Source organism: Neolamprologus brichardi, chromosome 5 (genome assembly GCF_056152115.1).
Source record: "Neolamprologus brichardi isolate AB-2024 chromosome 5, ASM5615211v1, whole genome shotgun sequence".
Lineage (NCBI taxonomy): Eukaryota > Metazoa > Chordata > Actinopteri > Cichliformes > Cichlidae > Neolamprologus > Neolamprologus brichardi.
This window is the reverse complement of record NC_142108.1, coordinates 22,585,466-22,607,070: the sequence shown is the minus strand read 5'-3', so window position 1 is coordinate 22,607,070 and position 21,605 is coordinate 22,585,466.

The following is a 21,605-nucleotide window of genomic DNA, read 5'->3' as shown; positions in this document are numbered from 1 at the left end:
AGCTGCACCTGCTTTTACTGCATTGAAGTTTTTACTGATTTCACTGGAACACAGCTGAAATTAGCATAAAAAGTCAAAAGATTATGCAAGTGTCCTAAATTGTGTAATGATTTATCATATGTTTCAACTTTGTACAGATTTTTTGTTTTTAAATCGAAAGAAAATTATTTTTGTATTACATTTCAAATAATAAGAAGCACAGATCAAATGTTTTATACGCTTTGAACAATGTTTAGTGTTCGGCTTTAAGCAAGGAAAATACGGAGTTGTTGTCTGAATGTGATACACACTGAATTAAAGTTATCATTTTTTCCACTTTAACATATTGTCATAAGTGTTTGTACTGTGAAGATTAACAGTGTTATAAGGTCATCTGCTGTAGACCTACTTTACTATATGTAGTCCAAAGAGTCTGCGTCTCAAGAGTGTTCCAGCAGACACAGAACCAGGGTCCAGTTTCGCAAAGCTATTTTTACCCCGTCTTAATTTTGTTATTGCACAAGTGTAGCTTACTCAAAGGCTAAACAAAATTAGTCACCTTCACGCCAGTTGAACTGAGCTGTATTTCCATGTAAACAACCAGTGTCACCTAGCCACCAGCTTTTCATGTTCCCATCAGTGACCGCTTCATCAAATGACTAAACATGCAACATATGATTGAGCCTCATTCTATACGGATCAGTTAAGCCCTGTCTACACTTAAGTCCATTAAACGGTGCTGAATCTAAAGTAGTAAGTGCTGTAATTGGTAGTTGCTTCAACCACAAACCTCAAAGTTAAGAAGTTTCATGGGAGTCCTGTCTGTCATCGCTTGCAGTTACTGGATCTTACTGACTTTCTATTAACTATCAAAAAAATCATATTTTACATTTAAGCCAGAAGATTTGTATTGTAGGCTGATTATTTCATATTCATGCTTTTCCTGTTGTGTAACAGTGGCATTGTGGGGGTGGGGGTGGAGTTGTATATATTTGTTAATTAAATAAATAAAAACACATAGCTGCTAATCAGTTCCCATGTGGAAAGTGAGAGCTTCACTACTGGCTTGAAATGAGGTCAGTGATATCATATGTATTGTAGATTGATACAAAGGATGATATAATACAAAAATTGAAAGCAACAACCTGCAGCTGTCATAAAGAGGTCTGCATAGATCACACAGCATAAACACAAATACAACAAAAGGCTAAAAGCTCATAGTTTAAATAATTGTTTATAAAACACCTGTAATTTATTTTATGGTGTCGCTTGATTATAACTGAAATCCGTGAAAAACGAATCCTTTCATTTATAAAATGCCTCTCAAATCTGATTTGGATCATCCATCTCCATCTTACCCTGTTCTTAGCATCCTCCTCTTACCGACCCTCTCTATGTCACTACATCTGTGGACCTCTGTATTTCCTTTTATTGTCTGTTACCAAATGTAACTCCAGCGCCCACCCCACCTCCACCCCCAAAAGAAAAAAAAACCTGAATTGGATAAGCGGTTAAGAAAATAGATGAATGGATAAATGGTTGGCTGTATGAATAAGGCCTATTTTCTTTTCAAGATAAAGTGAATGCAGTGTCATTCGTAGCCACAGCAGGCCAGTGTTGGATCACAAAAATACTTCAGAGTGCCTCTTTCTATTCAGTCTGAGCTTCCAATATAATATGTGTGAAAATAAAGTTGAGGAGAATAAAATCAGGAAAGACAGTGTCATATATGACATTGACCATTTTTTTTATATTGCATACGTGCATAACAAAGGGATTTTGTGTTTTTTAAATTGGCTTAAGGAAGTAAAATCAGCCTTAAGTCACTTATATGTTATAAATGTGTAGTAATGGGCCAGTGAAAATTTTAAAAGTAATGATAAAGAGTGAAATGCAGCTCATTTAAGTGTTTAAACACTTAGAGTACATGAGCCAGGGGAAAGCAGCACTATAGTTTAATTATCCTGGTTTATTCTTGATAAAACTCCAAGCTCTGGGCAGGCTAGTCAGTTGTCCATGCCAGTTAGTTATTATGCATTGTTGGCTATAATATCTTTGTATTTTTTATTATTACATTTGTAAGTTCTGATTTCAATTCAGGTTAGTTTCATCTTATTTGTAGTGTTTTTTTTTTCTCCTGTCTGTTTTGTAATGTTTGGCTTTTGTAATGTTTGTATTTGTTTTCAGTAATTTTATGATGCTCAAATGGCCATGCAAGCGTTACAATAGACATATTAGCCAAAGCTTGTCTGTAGTGACAAATTTGACCTATTTTTCATGTCTTCTTGTTTTTGAAAGGGCGCCAAATAATTTTTGTTATTTTTCTTTATAACAAACTCCACAAGAACTATGAAAACACACATCTAAATATCTGTCTAATTTTGCACATGGAAGCATTGTTGCTGCAGAGTGTTTGTTTTCTGATCGTGTAACATGTTTTGCACTGATTGTTTGAATAGAAAAGGAGACAAAGGCAGGGAGCTGGTATGAACCGAATCCAGCTGTCCAGTTTCATCATCCTGCAGTCATGCGCACATGCACACACACAGACACACACACACACACAGACAAAAAGCGTTAAACACTCACAGCAGATTCACACCTTGTCACCACCACTGCTCACTTCATTGTTTCATGAAGATTACTCACATTGACGCATTTACATGAACAACACCTTCTCCATCTGGATGAGGATGTACAGCTAAAGAAATATGACACCGGCTCTACTGCTTGCTGAGACTCGTATCTCTGTGTGTGGCTATATTCATATAGACTGTGATATTCTGACACTGACCCAATTAACACAAATGTCAGCCATGAACATTATTATGATTACTAAAGGATGGAGTAAGGCCTTTCTCCAAGTTATTTGGCTATAAAAAGTAATTCTGATTAAAGTGCTGCCTGAATTTGTATCACGCAGTCAAATTTGCATCAAATTTAACATTTGATGTTTTTTAACATTGCGGGTTAATGAATCAAACATATGAATATGACAGGAGGTAAAAGGAATTTTTTTTTTTTTACATTAGACCTTATCTGACAAAAATGACTGATGGGAAATTATTACACATTCTGTGTCCTTTATTAAAGGACATCCAGTAACTTTGCAGCTGCACTAAACAACTTCTCATTCTTGCAACTCTAAGGTGGAAAAATGTTAATATGTCAATGAAAGGCACACATTGCACTGATGTCAAGCCTTCCAAAAAAGAAAGATGAAATAGGAAAACATGCCATTGTTTGCTTTTTCATTGGCAAAGAGCTGAGTACATGTGATTCTGTATGTTCTGTGTGTGTGACCATCACCACCACTTCATTTTGCTCAGGCTCGCTAAATCTAAAGCATCACAGTACACTTTGTTTTTGTGTATTTGGAGTGTAGTTGAATTTAGCTCAGATAATGCCACAACAACTGTGTTTAGCGGTTAGAAAAGTGTGCTTGTGTCTGAAAGGACTCCAATTTAAGACTAAAGATATGCTCACAATCACCCATAACGTTTCTAAGCTTGTTTGAGCTCCAAGTCCAGTTTGTTGTCTGGTGTGATCCCTGTGTTCTTTGCCCAGTTCCAGTTAAGAGAACCACACTACTTAAAGAGGTGGCCCTGTGCTTGTAGTGATACCAAATGACTCATCAGTTGTGCAATTAACATTTATAAATGGACAACATGTCAGTGTTTCCCTATTTAAGCCACCAAAAATCATCAAATCATGAACTCTATTGTGCTCTGCTGAAAGAGTGTAATAGCAAGCACAAGAGAGAGAAGTTGAGATCCTGAGCCAAACGGAAGCTCTTAGCTTTCTCAAGGTGCAGGGCATGCGCAGCCAGTGGGGTGTAGGGAAGGTGTATGGTTTTGCTTGGGAAAAGTACAAGGTAGCCAATGCCCTTGAAGTCCTGCTTCAAAGCTTTGACATCAACATTTTGGCAGTTGGTGTAAAGGCAAAGTGTCTGAGAATCTCAGGGCACTTGCATGATTTTTTGGTAGCATGATGTCAATCACAAAGTAGTCCCAGCCTTTACATAATTTACATAAATAACTTCATTATGTGTTCAATAACACCTGAAACCAACAACTGGGACATTAAACACACAAACACAAAATTCAAGTGACTTGCAGGCACATTTTTCTATAGACTTTTTTATAACTGTATTTCTTTTTGCAACAAAAAGCCATACTGGCTGTTAGAAAGATTGCAGCTTGAAGGCACTTCCATGTTGGCATCACATTTCAGGCCCAAAGACTAAAGTTTATGTAAGTCTGGACTCCACCAGTGGAGTTGCCCAGTGATGAACAGCTGATTTTTATTTTAGAACTTCCTGCGACCTCCGTGTTTGTTGATTACTGCCAAATTTACTTCACATCCTGATATCCTGGATGACGTTACATACCAGCTCATCTTTGCTCTAATTTAGAGCCAAGCCTTATGGTGGAAGGTCTGAGTCCAGACAAATGACATAATAAACATGGTGCTTAAAACATGGTGGTTTCAAACTACAGCATCCTATCAACAGGCTGCTCTCAATCTAAAAATAAGCACCAGCCAGGGCGATGTGACACCAACATTTGTCCCTTGACTGGTGTTATTGTTTTGGTCATTCTGTCACAGTCTGTCATCGTGCGTCATCTTCTTTTGGAAACCTCCAAATGTGGCTGTGGCCTGGCCAAACATGAAGTCACTGTTTCACCATCTAAACATAAATGATTTCAGTTATAGGTTCAAGTGATTGTATAATCCTAAACAAATGAATCTCCCTGGAATATTGGGCATATGGCTTGGTAAAATCTCTTTAGGTTTTTTTCAGTGATCAAAGCAGTTTAGAAGTTTGATATGTTTATTGATTGATTAGCATTCAAATATCTCAGTGAAGACAGAACAAAGATTTACCACAAAGCAAGAAAGCATGAGACAAGGCTAATCAAAAGGTATTGGCTGAAGCATTTGCTTATTACGCCAACGCCAACCCTTTAAACAAAAGATCTTTTAGCATGCAGCTCCTGTACACAGGGCTCGAAGCAAATAATAAAATTCAATTCAATTCAATTTCATTTATATAGCGCCAAATCACAACAAATGTCGCCTCAAGGCGCTTCATAGATACAGAGAGAAAAGCCCAACAATCATATGACCCCCTATGAGCAAGCACTTTGGCGACAGTGGGAAGGAAAAACTCCCTTTTAACAGGAAGAAACCTCCGGCAGAACCCGGCTCAGGGAGGGGCGGCCATCTGCTGCGACCGGTTGGGGTGAGAGAAGGCAAACAAAGCAAAAACAAAACAAACAAACAAACAAACAAGAAAAAACACCACCACCTTAGTAAGTAACTACATCAAAGCAAAAGAATCAAGAGGTTTTCTGTTTTTTGTTTTTGTTTTTTTTTTTGCTCTTTTCATTCTTGATATATATATTTTTCTAATACTCTATTTTTAAACATATTTTTAAACAAGGAAAATGAACTACACCTTTTTAAATCACTGTCATAACTATTCCACAGGTTAACTCCTCTAACAGAAACACATCTCTGCTTTATATTTGTCCTTATCTTGTTTTTTTTAAAGAAATCTGTTCCCCTTAAGTCATATTGACTCTCTCTGACTTTGAACAGCTTCTGAGTACTGGGGCAAAGCAAGTTATTTTGTGCTTTATACATTATCTGTGCCATTTTATATTCAACTAAATCATAAAATTTCAGGGTATTCAGATTAATAAACAAAATGTTAGTTGGTTCTATATAGTTTGATTGGTTTATAATTCTTATAGCTCTTTTTTGCAACTTGAAAATAGGAAGAGTGTTCGTTTTATATGCATTACCCCATATCTCCAGACAGTAAGTCATATATGGAAGCAACAGAGTACAATAGAGTGTGTATAATGATTTTTTGTTCAGGACATGCTTTGTTTTATAGAGAATAGCAATGGTTTTTGACATTTTTGTTTTCACATGGTTTATATGAGACTTCCAACTCAGCTTATCATCAATTATCACTCCAAGAAATTTATTTTCGTACACTCTTTCAATTTCAATTCCATTAACCCTGATTTTAGATACATTTTTCATTTGTCTAGTGCCAAAAATAATCAATTTTGTTTTCTTTATATTTAATGATAACTTATTTACATCAAACCAGTTTTTTAATATATTTAACTCCTTTTCCGCTGTAGTCAGAAGCTGTTCTAGGTTTTTACCTGAGCAATACAGAGTGGTATCATCAGCAAACAATACACATTTTAACAGTTTGGAAATGCTACATATGTCATTTATGTATAATATAAATAATTTAGGGCCCAGCACAGAGCCCTGAGGAACACCACAAGTTACCTTCAACTGCTTAGATTTTACATTATTGAATTCGACATATTGATATCTGTCATCCAGGTAACTTTTCATCCACTTGTATGCTAACCCTCTTATGCCATATCTCTCTAGTTTATTCATTAATATAGAATGATCAATCGTATCAAACGCCTTTTTTAAGTCTATAAAAACACCAACAGTATATTCCTTATTATCTATAGCATTAGATATCCCTTCTACAAGTTCCATCACTGCCATCGAAGTGGACCTTTTCACTCTAAAGCCATATTGGTTATCACTTAGGAGATTATGCTTCTCAATATATTTATCAAGTCTATTAACAAATAACTTTTCTAAAATTTTTGAGAACTGTGCGAGCAGTGATATTGGCCTATAATTGGTAAACTGACTTCTCTCTCCGTTTTTATGGATTGGAATAACTTTTGCTATTTTCATTTGTGAGGGAAATACACCAGTTTGAAAGGACAGATTACAAATGTATGCGAAAGGTTGCACTATATATTCTATAATACTTTTAACTAATATCATGTCAATACCAAAACAGTCAGTGGACTTTTTATTTTTAAATGTCTTCACAATGTTAATTATTTCTCTATGAGTTACAGCACCAATAAACATGGAGGACACTTTCTGAGTAATATGTTTATTTAGGTCGTTATTATTTCTTGACTCTGGAATTTCTTTTGCTAAATTAAAGCCAACATTTACAAAGAAATCATTAAATTCATTTGCAATGTCTTTAGTTTTATCAAGCACAATATCTTTATCTTTTTTAAAATAATCTGGATAATTCTTATTTTTTGAGCCCTTTTTGATTATACTATTTAATATCCTCCATGTTTCTTGTGTGTTACTTCTAAGTTATTTTTGTAAGTGAATTTTTGTAAGTGAATTTACAACAATTAGAATAAAAGGAGTGATGTTATTCACTGCTGTTGGCATCTTTTGCGATATTTTTCTGACTTTGAGGAAAATTAATTAGAAGGACTTTTGTTTTCCATCTTGGGGAACAGCTCAGTCAGCACGGCACCGACTTTTAGACAAAAATATTAATACTTTGCCAACTGGGAGAGGATTCCCTATAATGTTTAGTTCATCTATTAATTGATTGCTCCCTTCATGAGTTCTTCTGTACTAACCTTGAGCCAAATGCTGAGTGGCCTAAAAGAGTAATTAGTCATTTATTACTGATTACTATAGCAATAGTTACTCTTTTGAACAAGAGCCATTGTATTATTCAGCAGCCATTTCATTATTTGAAGCTTCTGGCCTGTACGTGTCAAAGTGATTTGTCATTTAAAAACTCTGTATAATTATTTGCATCTTTATTCTTTTAGCCACTACAGAAGAAATATGCCCATTTTATGTTTATTTGATCTTCGTTTCATTCTACTTTCAGAGGACTTGTAGAGCAAAACTGAACGAGTGCACCAGCTATTGGCTGGTCACTATGTTCCGGTGCTTTATTAAATAATGTCTGTCCTTTAAAAAAAAGACATTTATATTCCATGCAAGTATCTAAAAATACACTGTGTCAAGAAAAGGAAAGACCAAGAGATGAAAGTCGAAAAATGGAAGGAAGGGTATAGTAGAAGAATAATGAAATACTAAATATGAGTGATGAAAGTGCCTACCTGTTAGGTCAGCCTGACCCTAGAATAGTCCTGCAGTCATTAAAATGTCATTCAGAGCTTCACATTACAGCTGTGACTGACAGGCTGATTTATATAAACTTAATTATGGATGAAGACAAAGCCAGTGGAGGAGACTGAAACACATGAATTTACTCGTGCACATGTATGCACTGGTGAAAAGAAATGCAAACACAGGCACACACACATGCACACACATTCAGCTTTGTCAGAGCAGTTTATCTTTTCTGTAGCTATTTCTAAGGGATCTATTTTAAACACAGGCTGAGAAGGAGCTGAGGACGGCATGGCCTGCTGAGGACATTAACATCTAGTCTTCATTATTCATTCCATAATAGAAAAAAAACAGCAATGAATAACACTGCCTCTTGATGAGGGGCATCCTATCAGCAGCAGCAAATCATGCAGAAACAGTGTGAAAAGTAATTCAGGATGCTGTACATTTCCATGAATTTTTATTTAAACTAAATATACTGCATATATTAACACATAAAGGAGGTTACTGCTTCCATGCTTTTGTGAAATGAGCCACATTAGAACATGGCTTACGGTAAATCCTGTGAACACTGTTGATATGTTCTTTATAAAAATGGCCAAAATACAATAAAATCAGGATAAAGGTACAGCTGTGGTTCAGTTTAAGTTTCTTGGATTCTGGATTGATTGTTTTAGAAAGAAAAAAAAGCAAGTCCACCAATTTTGATGTTAAATGTAGATAATTTTAGATTTATTATAAAATGGACTTCTGTGTATGAATGCTGCAATCATTCTCATTTAGCATTTACATATAGACAAGATATCCAAAGGCTATAAATGTATCCAAAAGCATTAGAAATTTTGCAGAAACACTCTTAATTACTTGATCAGAAAAACAAACCAACTAGCTTGTGTTGCTTTCAAAGAAGTGTCAGGACTTCCGGCATTTGTTTATTCTAAACGGCCAAGAAGTTAAATTTAAATCTCAATTAGACTTTTCACCTGGATAAAAAAAAGGGATAATAAATAAATAATAAATGTGTGGCAAAGCAGAAGACACTGAAGACAGTGCCCTTTCAGCACATCAGACCCTTTACAAGTGCTAAAAGGAAATCTGAAAAACCAGAAATTTGATATTTTATTATATCTAAAAATTTGATCCAACCTAAAATGTGCAACTGACACAGCTTGTTTCATATTTATCCTTTAGAAAAATTAATCATATCTTTAAAAATTATCCCAACCCCACAGTTTTAAGTAGTCCTTATGATGGCATTCATCAAATTTCAACAACATTTACAACATAATTTTGGGGAGTAACATTGGCAGCAGAGATGCTGACAGGTTAACCAGCACAGCACAAGCTGTTCCTTACTTGTGCATAGCCAGTGGATAAAGGCCAGGCTAGGGCTAGGCTATATCATACCGTTCACGGTAATACCGGTGTCATTTTGGGCAACGATAGGAAAATGAAATATCGCGATAGAATATGGGTAAAACGCGCATGCGCAGTGCCTATGTTTACATACGCACATGGCGGCGACGCAGAATGAGAAGAGCAAAAGCGGATCGTTAAATGAAACGGATGAACCTCTATTTTTGGTAGCGCATGCTAGCGGGCCGTCGTTATTACCGTGTTTTTTGGAAAATATGGCACACTTAAAATCAATCCTTTGATTTTTGTGAAAATCGACAGAGCCCCTTATAATCCTGTGTGCCTTATGTATGAATTCTGGTTGTGTTTACTGACCTCAAAACGATTTTATGTCGTACACGGCGCTCGAAAATCTGTCAAATGTTTTAGTACAACTTTGCTAAGCTACGAACACGCACCGCTTGATGGATTGTCGGAGCATTACGGCTATCGTAGGCAGGTGAGTGATACGTACTGCGCTTCAACATAATATTACTGTACTGTGTGTGTATAACCTCTTTTTAAGTTTTGTGGATATTATACATGGTTATGCTGAGGATATGTCGGCCAATTTCCACTGGAAATGCCTTTTGGTTAAACTGTCAGCAAGGAATTTGCACTGTTACATTTTTATAAAACTTTAATGCACATAAAAAACAGCTGCTTGTTTAAGTGAAAATACATTGATGGGGCTTTTTGCACTAATAAAGTTGTGGAGTTGTAAAGTATTTTGTCTAGTGTCAATTATATCGTCAGTTATATCATTATCGCAAATTTTCAAATGTATATCGTGATAAATATTTTTGGTCATATCGCCCTGCTCTAGGCCAGGCTACAGAAAAATGTCTGTCATGCAGAATGAAACAAGAAAAACACTGAATGAAAATGTGAGACACTGTATTAATATGTGGGATAGGAAATAAAAATGCAGTCCAGTCACATATTAACTGGGAAAGCACGATTAAAAAAAACCCTCTATATTGACTTTGCATCTTCTTCTCAGACCAACTTTTTAGCAGAGGACACTGAGACCTCTCCAGAGTACTTCTTACATTGCACAGTGCTAACACAGAGTTCTTATCTTTATTACTTATTTAAGTCCTTGACATGACACAGCGATTTAACTAACACAGATTGTGTGCTTCTTCCACACACGGGACGGCTGTTTCACATGCTCCAAATATAAAAGAAAAAGAAAAAAAGAAATCCACCTGTGCATTTTTTAAATGTTTGTGCTACCTGTTGTTGTACCAACATTATTTGCTGATTTACAGTCAATTGTATTTTCTGTGTATGCAAATGTTAAACTTCACAACGTGTATAAAGATATAATTATTACTTCTGCCACAGATACTGGGATGGATCCTGCGATCAGATCTTGAACCTGACTATAATCCAGCTACTTTCCAGGTACCTCTCCAGGCAAGATGCATAAAAGTAACATCTGTCTAAGTAAAATATAGTAAGTAAGTAAGATATATATGTAAATATAGCCCAGATGTAGTCATGTTTGTAGTGAATGCTTTCCTTTTTTCTTGTTGGTTTCAGGTTTTCTTGTACAGTTTCCTGCACCAGAGTACATTCTAGTTTCTTTGGTGAAACTCTACGTGTCCAGTTGCTTTCCATGACACTAACTCATTATGGAGAAGGGAATTACAGCAATCTGGGCTGCGACCCACTGCCGGCTATTTGGAGCAGTGTGAATTAGAACAGGCAGAAGCGATAGCTATCTATCATGAGGGAAGGCTGCTCTCATCTCCTATTTGCTACTAAGGACGAATAAAAGGAAATCAAAGTAAAGCTGAGAATATGGGAAAGGAAAATGGTGCATGTGTCAGAGAAAGGCTATGTCAGGCAGCTTACATTAAAGGCCTTTCGCCAGAGGGATATTATTTACATTTGAGAGAAAAATGAAAAATTGCTCTATGAACGATACCTTGAGATCACCTTTTGTAAGTATTTCTGCATGTACTGATGTGATAAAATATTAGCATAAAAACAAATAAAGGAACCTTCCTTTCTGTTTAAGGTTAGAGGTTTTCATTATTAACATGTACGTTTTTTTAAGTGGTAGAAGACTGGACACACACACACACACACACACACACACACACACACACACACATATATATCCAGTGGTCAACTGTGAGAGAGAAAGTGATCTGGATCTACAGCAAGGTTTAATGGTTTCCTTCTTTGCCCATCCTTTACTCCTTTTGGGAATGAAAACAAATCATTAGTTTTCACTTCTACAAATGTTATATTATATATATATATATATATATATATATATATATATATATATATATATAAATTTGGGTCTACACACGTTATACTCTAGCAGTAAGTTAATTATGTTTGTTAGTAAGTCACTAGCTCCTCCACCGGACACACACGCAAAGACACACACACACACACACACACAGAAAGCTCCAGGAGGGTCAGAAACAATGGGGAGATTGTCCGTAATAACAAATGGTTCATTAATTCATAAATCAGAGTGTCAGCCTTGGTGGAGCAACTCCTCACAGCAGAGAGCAGGAGCTGTGTGTTATTAGCCAGGAGGATGGCACAATGAAAACTAATGGGCACAAGCGCTATGTCTCCTTGGAGCACTGACTCTGCTAACACATTCATTCATCACCGGGCTTCAACCAGACAAACAATGGAGAAATAATACAGAAAAACCTTATTTATAAATCACTTACATCTTTAGATACATAGATATTTATCTTTGTATATTTCCTGAACAGCATATGTTAATTTCTCTGTAGCTTATTGAATCCAATAATTTGGACGAGCTGCCCATTATTTAATAACCAATTATTTAATAGTAGAAATCACATATTTCTTTTAATAACAGGGACCTTACTGATACAAAAAATAAAGTAGAGCTCTGACCCTTAATCAGTTATAATCAGTTGTATTGGCTTGATTATGGGTCTCCTCATGTTTGTGTGTACAGACTGTTCTTGATTAACATCTCCTTCACCCTTCAGACTTTAATCTTCAGTGCATTAATCTGAGTAAACTCAAGCAATTTTCAGCAATGCTGCTCCAGCTTTAACCTCAGCAGTGGTGTATTTAGACAAAATAACTAAAAACCTACAAATTACAAATCACTGGTACACTGAGATGTAGGGACAATCTCTACTTCTACTATAGTGAAGTTATTGTGTTTGGCCAAGGGTTTTTGTGTGGGATGATTTACACATAAAGTCAAGACACACATAGAGTCAACTTCTCAAAACCCATCGGATGATCATGATTCCCATGATCCCTCCAGAAATAGAAGATAAACTTTTTCAACCTTCTCTTTAGAGGAGAGGGCTTGAAAAAAGCGAGTGAGATGGAAGGACTTAACTGTTAGTTCTGAAGTTATGTAACTGACATTAGATTTCAGCAGTTGCATTGTTTAATTAGTTACTAAGGGTAAATAACAATATTAATGCATGAAAACAGTTTCCAGTGCAACTGTGCTCACGTGCATAACACAAAGTGAGAAAGTAGGCCTGGATCATTTCACCTTGAACCATCCCTTAGTCATGTTGCTATAGTCTCCAACTGCTGTGGACCTTCCCATGATGCACTGAGTAATTTTCCTCCACTCTTTCCTCCTTTCACTAAACTTTGCAGAAGTGCTTGCTCACTGAAAATCATCTGATAGTTTTCCTACTCTCGCTGTCTTTGTGAGGTCTTTACCTTACAATATACAGCACCTTGAGACGACTGTTGTTGTGAACTGGTGATATATAAGCAATATGGAATTGCACAGTGTTTGTTTGTATTTGATTTCCATCTGACAGCATCGATATATCAAATTACTCATGACAGCAGCAATATCTATGAAGTCATCTGTGTATAAACTGACACATCATTTATCTCACAGCCTGTTAGCTAGTGCACACTTTCTTTTTTGCAAACAAACAACGCAGACAAACACTGATCCAGCGTACGCATTCATCAGTTTCTTTCACAGGTCCCTAATTACAACTGAGACGGTGACTGCTAAGCACCAAAGAAGCTGCACATGACTGTGCTAGATGCACGTGATGAATATATTAAAAACACGTTTGACAGCAGCAGCAATAGTTTTTTGTGCACTGGAGTCTGGTGAGAGACAGTGAGAGGATCATTTATAATGCAGCTTGTTATTTGGCATGCATGTAATCTTCATATATCATGTATAATGGAAGTTAGTGTAGACATCCTCCTTTATGTATTTGCCCTTTGCCTGTCCTGCCAAAAAAAATTCTCATTACATTTTAAGCAGAACAGACCTGTGTAAAGAAGAAGAGCTGGCACTCTTTTATGCTTTTTACTCATTTCTGTCTATTGAAAATTTGCTAAGAATGTGCAATGATAGGGGCTATTAAATAGGTGTAGCAACACTGAAATATTATTCAAGCTTTTTGGACAATTACAACTAAGTGCTGTTATCCAAAAAATCTTTTATTTTGCCTTGAGTAAAGAAAATTGAGCTGAGGGTGGCATTATCTGCTCCATCACAATATTAGCTCAATCATCTAATGGGTTTGGATACAAATGCACTGCTGCACTTTGAGGAAGTCTGCTAAACTGTAATGAATAGAGCAGTGAATTTACACCACGCAGCAATGCATGTTATTGAATATTTTCCACATTCAAAGACTCCCTTAATTGATTGATTATTGCAAAGGAGGGATTAAACAAGAAAGAGGAGCTCAAATAATATTTTTTTCTTCCTTAATCTTCATAATACAAATGCATATTCACTGTAATTGTTATCACAGAGGTGACAGAAAGAGCATTTGAGTGATGACAAAAGAGGAAATAGAAGAGAAAATGGATGACTCTATTGTTGTAAACTTGCAAAAGCAGCACAATTTTCATTAAGTGTGTTCATAGATTCACAGTTTCCACAGTGTGAATGTGTAATGAGTTCACGTCCAACACCACTAAAAGGTTTCCTCTCATCTAAAATATCTGAAGTTTCACCAGAGAAATGAACACAAATGACTATGGTGACTTTTTGACCTTCCCTCCTCTTTAACCTCCTGACCCAGAAGTCATTTTGAAGTTTCTTTTCCAAGGCTTCAATGGCTTTTGGAGATTTCAAAAGTATCGTTCCTTATGTGGATTTGTAGACAATGCTTTTCTACCTTCTCTGTAATTTTGCAGAATAAATAATTATAATAATAACCAGACATCCCTTTTTTGCCTCCAGAACTCATTCATCAAGGTGTAGATTAAAAAACTCAGATTTCTTTTTTCATCATGTGGCTGCAGATTTGCTGACTCCACATCCATAATGCAAACCTCCCATTCCACCACATCCCAAAGATGTTCTATTGGATTGAGATCGGATGACTGTGAGGGTCATTTAAGTACAGTGAATTAATTGTCATGTTCAAGAAACGAGTCTGAGATGATTTTGAGCTTTGTGACAGGGTGCATTATACTGCTGGAAGAAGCAATCAGCAAATGGGCACACTCTGACCAAAGTGGATGGGCATGGTCAGGAACAATACTCAGATGTCTTTAAATGATGCTCAGCTGGCACTAGGGGACTCAAAAGTGTGCCAGGAAAATGTTCCCTTCACCATTTCACCACCAGCAGCTTGAACTGTTGATACAAGACAGGATGGTTTCATGCTTTCATTCTGATTCTACCGTCCAAATGTTGCAGCAGAAATGTAGACGCATCAGACCATGTAACATCCTTTCCAGTCTTCTCTTATCCAGTTTTGGTGACCCTCTGTGAATTACAGACTCAGTTTCCTGTTCTTAGCTGACAGGAGTAGCAGCCAGCGTGGCCTTCTGTTGCTGTACTCATGTGCAAGGTTTAGTGTGTTTAACAGGTCAAAGATGTTCTTCTCTACTTTGTTGTATAGCGTTACTTGAGTTTGGCTCCTAATTAGCTCAAAGCAGTCTGGCTGTTCTCTGACCTCTGGCATCAACATATACTTTTTCTTTTTTTCAGCCAACTCTATGCAAACCCTAGAAATTGTTGTGCAGCGAAATCTTAGAAAATTAGCAATTTCTGAAATACTCAGCCCATCCATCCACCCTGTTTAAAGTGGTTAAAGAGTTCTCAATTTGTCCTCATACAGTGGTTATGAAGAGGTGCATGGGATATACATTAGATTTGTTCCAGGCTGTACTGTTAGGGCATTTTAAAATCAGGAGTGGCCAACAAAGGAACTGAAGATATTACTCTTATTGTGTTGGTTTCTTTTTCAAAAGTTCCCAGTGAAAACCGACACATTTGACTTCAATTTTTAACCTTTTGCCTCCTCAAAGAGTTGCTTTGCTTCCCTCTTGACTCAAATAAATGTGAAGTAGCAGATAATTAAGTACATATTGGACTATTTACAAATGTTGTCTCTCAATAAATACACACCTTATAATCAGGCTCTCACGGATTCTGTTCTGAGATGTTTTTTTTCTTAAAATTCTCTGTAAATATATCTGTGACATTTAACACTCCACAAATATGCATCCTACTTTTAAAAAATATTTATTGCCCGACTGATATCGGATCTTTGAGGCTGACGCTGATATTTACAATTGACAGTTTAAAATGTCAGGTAATGATAAATTGCCACTTACTGATATGTTTTGCTGTGTTTCATGCACAGGAATGAGAAGAGAGATGGACAGAGGAGGAAAGAGGACAGAAATAAGTTGAATGAGTCCTAGAAATGTAGCGCTGTGCTACAGCAGGGAAGTTTTATAGCTGCATCGCAAATCAGCTACATCGCTGAAGTCCACTGGAGAGCAAGCTATGCAAAAATAATGGCCAGTGTATAAAGAGAAGAAAAAGCACAGTCATATTGATTGCTTAGTGTGGCACAAAAAATGAGATATGCAGCAGTTTATTGTTGCATGTTGATAAGAAAAATGTTTAATAAGACTTTAATAAGTCTAAAAGAAGAAAATGATGGGGAGAGGAAAAATGGAAGGAAGAGAAAGAGAGGGTTGGGAACCTAAAACAAAATTGTTAATACACTATTCGAGTAGTTTAAATGTGACTGAAGAATTTAATGACAGTTGTATGAGTGGGTCACGCAAATCGCTGGTTATATTGTCTCTTCAATCATGAGTGGTGTGATTATATTAGAGATGACAATGGCGAGATGATAAACCACTTTAATCTGTTTTACTTAGCCTTTAGCAGGGAATGAGGACAAGCTGCAGGGTTTTACATTTACACGCACACAGACACACACACACACACGCACTTCAAAGAGGAGCTGTGCATAGGTGCGTTGGTGTATTGTCAAGGCAGAAGATTGAAGTTGACTGATCCTATTAGGTTTTACTGTTGATGCACACACGCTTCAACACACATCGGAAAAAGCTGCATACACATGCACACAGAGACGCGCACATACAACTGAGCAGCACATTAACAAATTGTCTTGCACACACACAGACACACATACACACACACCATTCGCTATGTGACTCAGCTGTGTCATATTCACAGTTGAGAGGGAACAGAGCGAGGAGTGCAGAACTAAAGAACGCCTGTCAGGTTTATTTCTGTCTCCGGCTGGCTCTTGCCTGTGTTACCAACGGAGCTTCATGCTCTGATCTGCTGCTGTCCCACTTCCTGGTCCCCTTGTCTACTCTTGAGTACAATGGCAAAAATAAAAACATAAACAACCTTCAAGTGTTGCAGCATGCATATCGTCCTTCACAGGAACTCTGCACAAAACCTGCAACAACAGTGAACACCAACTATTTGTCCTGCTTCTACTGAGAACTGGCGCTGCATATCATTATGGCTAATGATTATTTTAGGACTCCTTGCAAGATGGGAGAAGCACTTTGAACAAATAAACCAACTATCTGTGCTGCTTAGAATACTTTTATTACTTTTAATGGGTTAAGTCAGAAAGCTGGTTCGAAAAAGTAAATTAAAATTTACGCACAAAAATATTAGGTTTATTAACGCACTGTTAGAAAATAATATAAAAACGAATTAACATGTTGATTTATTTTGCCTTAACCCTTTCAAGACCAGCGTACTGTATTTGATACAGGTGTTTTGTGAGTTTTTGAGACTTCTACATCATCAGCGTGACTTTTTTTACCCTCAAAAAATGATATAAATTGCATGACACATGACTAAATTGCAAAAATATGGCTTATGTAGCAAATGTGATACAAATTAAAACTCATATATATGCAGATTAAAATGTGATGTATTTTAATATATTTTGTCTAAAGGTTCAACAAACACTCCATTATCAAAAAATTAAAGATTTCTGGCAGTTATTTCATGCTTCAGGTTTTAAAGGGTTAAAGAGACCTGGTTACATTTAAAAGTAGAATAGGAGGCAGTTCCCAGCTTGGATTTTGGAGGCTTGAAGCATTCCTTATTGATAAACCATATAGTAAGTTTTAGAAAGTGGAGTACTAGTATTAGTGCTCAGTGTTAGAAGTACTCGGTTGTTCGAGGCAAACTAAAAATGAGTGGCTTCAGGGATTTTTTTGTTTGTTTTCTTGTTCGTTTGTTTTTTGTTGAGCTTCCAGTGAGCACTGTTGGGGCCATAATCTGGAAGTGGAAAGAACTCCATTTCATCAGATTCCTTCACAGATTTCCGATGGAAAAATGAAAAGTATGATCAGAAGAGTTGTCCAAGAGCTAAGACCCACTTGTGGAGAGCTACAGAAAGACCTGTATGCACACTCACCATTGAAGACTCCATTGCTGAAGAGTTAAGTTATAGATCACCACCCCATTCATTTAAATAAGGGGCTTCAAAATAACTTCACAGTTAACATCCTGGAGGCATTTCCAGGACGGCAGGTTATAACAAGGTTATTATAACATCAAAACTAAACAGAACTAAAACTGTGTGTTTAAAACACATAGTTAAAATTAAAGTAGAACTTGACTTAAAAAAACAAAATAAAAATGTAATATTTTTTGTTTGTACAGATCGATGTTTGTTGCAAAGTCAAAAACGAACTAAAGACCAAATAAGACACAAATCCTCTATTTATTTTTTTGCCATCTACTTCTGAAAATATTAAAAAGTCCAAAGGATAAACTGGAGAAACAAGCGACAGAAATCCTTGCCCTGTATGGAAATGAGCCTCCACAACCTAAAATTAACATCTTCATCCTCTAATCACCATCTTCCCTGCCTTAAATGAGCCAATCAGCCACCAACCAATGTGCTTTTAATTTCAGTGCTCTTTTGTCAGTCTGTCTCTCATTCTTCCATCCTGCCTCCTCCCCCATTTCCACCTCACTCTGGTCACTCAGAGCCCATCCAATTCTCCATCTTCATCAGCACCAGGGATTATTTTCTGCAATGATGAGTCATTGGAGACTAATTGCCAAATAGATCAATGAATTTCTGTATCACAATAAAGCGTGTTCAGTTCTTCCAAATAATGTCTCCTTTTTGAAATGCTTGGGCACCATCATTATTTAATAAAAAATAATAATAAAAAAAAAACAGAAGACAAGCATGAATTTAACTCTGAAAGCAAGGGTTTGCTGGAATGTAGCAGTACAGTGATTTTCCAATCATTCGTTACAAAAGGCAAATGGTGTGTGTGAGTTGTTTGCACTCTAACAGAAAAACTGTTAGAGTGTGACAGTTACCAGTCTGAAAGGGAAACAGAGCCAGGGACAGTTGCACTTTTCACCAGAGTTGGCTCAGAACACATTGTTCATCACCAAGTCTGTGCAATGATGTCATCCCCACAATGGGCAGCCAGAAAAACGTTCTTTACACTCTTCTCACACTGACTCCAATCTGTCTTTCTGCTGTGAGACTTGGACAGGATATCCGTGTGTGTGTGTGTGTGTGTGTGTCGGTGTGTTGACCTGTAAAATCTGTATGCATTTAAGCCTTTTTCTACTTTCTCTACTCCTTTTGAATCTTGGACAATGTGGATTGCTTTAGAAAGTCTGGTCATTTTGTCCTCAAGGTTTTCAAATGAGCTTTGTTATTAGGATCATGGTTAAAGTTAAAAATGTAACTGTGGTGGATTACGTGTTAGGGACTGTATTATATCACAGAGGGACCCTACAAGTATAGAAGTGTGAGTGTGTCACAGTCTGTGCAGTCAGTGTGTGTGTGTGTGTGTGTGTGTGTGTGTGTGTGTGTGTCACTTTGCCAGGATTGGCACTCAAATTGGCCAGAGGAACCAACTAGTAATGAGATCTCACTTTTGGCATTCCTTTCTGCTGCAATGCTGTCAGCAGACACAAAAAAGACACCCAGTTAGAAAAAATATGATCATTGCACCAAAAGCAAAGTTTGTGTGGGCCAAAAAAATTATTGTGTGTCTGTGTGTGTATAATAATGGTCTTTCTTGATATTAAAGATAAAGCATCAAGTGAGTTAAACTTCGGGAACACTGGAACATATTGTTAATAGTCTGTTTCAGCTGCTTGGTATTACTGAAATTAACTAGAGGTGCACTAGAGGGAACATCTCTGAGAAAACCCTCAAAACAGGGATGGTTTTACAGAAGGAGGCATCTTTTTCCCACCACATTTTTTATGCATTTATTTACTTAAAAAAATGGTGGCATGAGAGGACACCAGGAAGCTACACTGTCAACTCACTCAGGATGGCACATGAGTATGTACCATTTCCACATGGCTTCTTGTGTCTCAAGAGCAGGGAGGACATTCCAGTTACTCTGGGAGAGCTGGACAGGGTGGTAGAGGGTCCTTAACCCATTAACAGGACTCTTATCTGCTCCTTTGTGCAAGGATGAGTGGGATGAGCACTCCCAGAGGACCACAAAATGACCTCCAGCAAGCTACTTCTGTGAATGCCTCTGATCAAAAAAATCAGAAAGTGACCAGCAGTGATTGGCATTTACCATAGAATACCAGAATTGGCAGGTCCATCACTGGTGCCCTCTGCTTTACACAGATCAGAGCAGGTTCGCTCTAAGCACATGTGAAAGATGTGAAAGGGTCTGGAGAAGTTGTAGAGATCTCGAGATTTTGCTGCTCTTCTGTTCAGCTTGACCAGTTTAAATGGTGGGTCTGGGGAGGCATATTCATAGAGAGATCCACAGATCTCTACAAGCTAGGCAATGACACCCTGACTCATATTAGTGATTGGTATAAAATCCTTGGACCTAATGTCAGGCTCTACAGGGTAGTGCAGTGGGTCCTAGGTTCCTCCTGGACCACCACAATGCCCAGTCTCATGTGACCAGAGTATGCAGGCAGTTCCTAGAGGATGAAGGAATAAATACCATTGACTGGCCCTCACTTGACGTATCCACCAGAACACCTCTAGAAAATTATTTTGCGATCCATCCAGTGCTGTTGTGCAGGAGTTCAGGGTTGCCCTGGTCTGGATCTGCGAATTAATCCCCTGGAAAACCATCCATTGTCTTATTAGGAGCATGCCCCAATGTTGTCAGACATGCATACAAGCATGTGGGTGTCAAACAAACTACTGAGTAACATTGTGAGTCGCTATAATAACATTTTGCCAAATTGGACTAGCCTGCCACATCATTAAACATATTAAATGTAAATCAAATATTATAAAAATGTTATTCTAAATTAAATACAATGTAAAACATCAGAAAATAGTTCACACAACAAAACTGAGAGATGGTATTTCTTCATAAACTAATGAGGGGAATGGCTACAAAAGATGACCTCAGTTTATTGAGGTTATCTCATTGTTTTTGTAATAAAACAATTGACATGTGTCCTGCAGTTATAGTTGAAGCTGAATAATTTCACAATTGAGTTAAGAAGTCTAGAATACATCTGGCAGATGTTGAATAAAACAAAACACAGTACTCTGAAACAGCAGCTGCTTATTATGTGCTTTATTATCTGAGACGACACGGTGCTGAGAGTAAGTTTCAACAAAACTAGTTGAAAGTCATTAAGTTGGCATTAGTAATAATTTGGATCTCATTTCCAACAGAGAAAGCAATGAAATGACATCCTGACTGCAGGTTGTTGAGCGCTTTTATGTTACTGCTGCTGACTGTAACCAGTGAACCAGCTTAAGGGTCTCCAGGGTTTTTTATTTTTTTTATTTTCAGACTGTTAATGACTTAAAAAGCAGAATTACTATTTATGCTTTGGTTTGGTTTGGCCAGCCATTTGGCTGCTTAGATGAAGAAAAAAAGCACAACATCACACTTAAAGCACCCAGTTATCACTGATAAACTGCTTATATGAATTAATATGATGAAATGATTACACAAGGAAAGGCTGTGCACTGAGAGATTGCTGAGAGATCACAAACATATGTGGCTTTCAACATGGAGAC